The 3,305-nt window shown below is 27.4% G+C and overlaps 1 long non-coding RNA gene across 1 annotated transcript; it reads left to right on the top strand.

The window, feature by feature from the left end:
* Positions 1 to 832: 832 nt before the first annotated feature.
* On the top strand, positions 833 to 1,333 carry LOC109588252 (uncharacterized). The gene is made up of 4 exons (XR_002188042.1): positions 833 to 915; positions 1,021 to 1,023; positions 1,125 to 1,127; positions 1,225 to 1,333. It is a non-coding gene; the product is annotated as an uncharacterized LOC109588252 (long non-coding RNA).
* The last annotated feature ends 1,972 nt before the right edge of the window (positions 1,334 to 3,305 follow it).

The raw sequence follows: 3,305 nt of genomic DNA, 5'->3' as shown, positions 1-3,305 counted from the left end.
TCACACATTAGTATGTAAGTCATAATGTATACTATTATTTTTTTAATCTGTCTTTCTCTCTCATATGAATCAATGATAACTAAACTGTTGTCTTGGTCACATGATAGGGGGTAAATCATAATGCGTACTATTGTTTACATTTAGTCTTTCTCTCTGATATCAATGAACAATTAATTAAACTGTTATCTTGGTCACACAATATAGATTGTAAGTCATAATGTGTACTATTATTTACATTTTATCTTTTAATCTGTCTTTCTCTCTGATATCAATCAACAATAATTAAACTGTTGTCTTCGCCACACAATAGGAAGTAAGTCATAATGTTTACTATTATTTACATTTTATCTTTTAATCTGTCTTTCTCTCTGATATCAATCAACAATAATTAAACTTTTGTCTTGGTCACACGATAGGGGGTAAGTCATAATGTGTACTATTATTTACATTTTATCTTTTAATCTGTCTTTCTCTCTGATATCAATCAACAATAATTAAACTTTTGTCTTGGTCACACGATAGGGGGTAAGTCATAATGTGTACTATTATTTACATTTTATCTTTTAATCTGTCTTTCTCTTTAATATCAATGAACAATAATTAAACTGTTATCTTGCTCACACAATAGAGCGTACATGTGAGTCATAATGTGTACTATAATTGATTTTTTTAATTTGTTTTTCTCTCTGATATCAATGAAAAATAATTAAACTGTTATCCTGGTCACACAATAATAGAAAGTAAGTTGTAATCTGTACTACTTTTTACATTTTATCTTTTAATCTGTTTTTCTTTTTGACAATATTGAACTGTTTCTCCCACATAGCTAGTAAGTCATAATGTGTACCATTACTTTTTAAAATCTATCATTCTCTCTAACAATATTAAACTGTTTCTCGGATCCCACAATAGATTGTAAGTCAACGTATACCATTATTATTTTTACATTTTATTTTTAACCTGTCTTTCTCTTTGATATCAATCAACAATAAATAAATTGTTGTCTTGGTCACACAACAGAAAGTAAGTCATAATGTGTACTATTATTTACATTTTATCTTTTAATCTGTCTTTCTCTCTGATATCAATCAACAATAATTAAACTGTTATCTTGGTCACACAAGATTGTAAGATATTATGTGTACTATTATTTACATTTTAATCTGTTTTTTCTTTCTTATATCAATCAACAATAATTAAACTGTTGTCTTGGTCACACAATAGAGAGTAAGTCAACATGTGTACTATAATTTACATGGACGTTTTATCTTTTAATTTGTCTTTCTCTCTGATATCAATCAACAATAATTGAACTATTATCTTGGTTAAACAATAGTCAGTAAGTCATGATGTGTACTATTTTTTACATTTTATCTTTTCATCTGCCTTCTCTCTGATATCAATCAACAATAATTAAACTATTATATTGGTCACACAATATAGATTGTAAGTCATAATGTGTGCTATAATTATTTACATTTTATCTTTTAATTTGTCTTTCTCTCTGATATCAATCAACAATAATTACTTACACTATTATCTTGGTCACACAATAGGCAGTAAGTCATAATGTGTACTATTATTTACATTTTATCTTTTAATCTGTCTTTCTCTCTGATATAAATCAACACTGTTGTCTTGGTCACATAACAGGCAGTAAGTCATAATGTGTACTATTACTGTATAGCCAAAAAATTTTGTAAGGAATTTCGTATTTTTATGATCACTGTTTGCATTACGAAAAATGAAACCGCATGAAAATAAATATTAATTGAAGGGTGTGTTCAACCACGCCTTACTAATACATGTGTATGTATGTGTATGCACGCCCTCGTGTCTAAACAAGTCGTATTCTCAGTCAAGTTGATATTTCTATATTGCTATTTTAAGCCTAGAGGCAAGGTCAAAGATGATCTCCACAATCACTATACTGGTTTCCACACTGTAGACGTCGTGCCCCTAAAGTCCATCTCAATCTGCCATGTTTTGATTAAAATGGGTGTGTTCAATTATTATTATTAAAATAAAAATCATGAAAATATTTTCATGAAATTAAAAATTTCCTATAAATTTAATTATTCACGAAAATTTTAAGCCTTCAAAATTTTTGGCTATACGGTATATATATTTTATCTTTTAATCTGTCTTTCTCTCTGGTATCAATCAACAAATATTAAACTGTTGTCTTGGTCACACAATAGGGAGTAAGTCATAATGTGTACTACTGTAGGATGCCTTTTTAGGGATATATATTTTGTGGAATTTGTTGCTATTCATGGAAATAAATTCCTCAAATTAATTGTATGGGCATGAAAAATTCAAATTGGGGATAAAACTCATGAAATTTAATACAGCAAATTATATCTGCTAAATTTATAGCCCTAAAAAAGGCACCCTACTGTATTATTTACATTTTATCTTTTAATCTGTCTTTCTCTCTGATATCTATCAACAATAATTAAACTGTTGTCTTGGTCACACAATAGAAAGTACATGTAAGTCATAATGTGTACTATAATTAATTTAAAAAATTTTTCTTTCAATGAACAATAATTAAACTGTTATCTTGCTCACACAATAGGACATACATGTAAGTCATAATGTGTACTATAATTGATTTTTAAAATTTGTCTTTCTCTCTAATATCAATGAACAATAATTAAACTTTTATCTTTGTCACACAACAGAAAGTAAGTCATAATTTGTACTATTTTTTACATTTTATCTTTTAATCTGTCTTTCTTTTTTGACAATATTGAACTGTTTCTCCCACAATAGCTAGTAAGTCATAATGTGTACCATTGCATGTACATTTTATTTTTTTAATCTGTTATTCTTTGACAAAATCAAACTGTTTCTCCGATCCCACAATAGATTGTAAGTCATAATGTGTGTACCATTATTATTTTTATATTTTATTTTTAATCTTTTATTCTCTTTGACATCAATCAACAATAAATAAACTGTTGTCTTGGTCACACAATAGAAAGTAAGTCATAATGTGTACTGTTATTGACATTTAATCTTTAATCTGTCTTTTTCTCTGATATCAATCAACAATAATTAAACTGTTATCTTGGTTGCACAATATAGATTGTAAGTCATAATGTGTACTGTTATTTCATTTTTGTGTCTTTTTCTACTAATCAATCATGCACATAACTGAACTGCTATTTTTATTACATACATAAGATAGCAAATCATGATGTATATGTACAGTGTAATTATTATTTACATTAAATTTGTTCTGTTATATTTGTCACATATAATCATAGCATGTTGTATTATTTACATTTGTTTGTACG

This window comes from Amphimedon queenslandica, unplaced genomic scaffold, assembly GCF_000090795.2.
Source record: "Amphimedon queenslandica unplaced genomic scaffold, v1.1 AMPQUscaffold_12210, whole genome shotgun sequence".
Taxonomy (NCBI): domain Eukaryota; kingdom Metazoa; phylum Porifera; class Demospongiae; order Haplosclerida; family Niphatidae; genus Amphimedon; species Amphimedon queenslandica.
The sequence above is the reverse complement of the archived record's forward strand: the minus strand, read 5'-3'. Positions and strand labels throughout refer to the sequence as shown.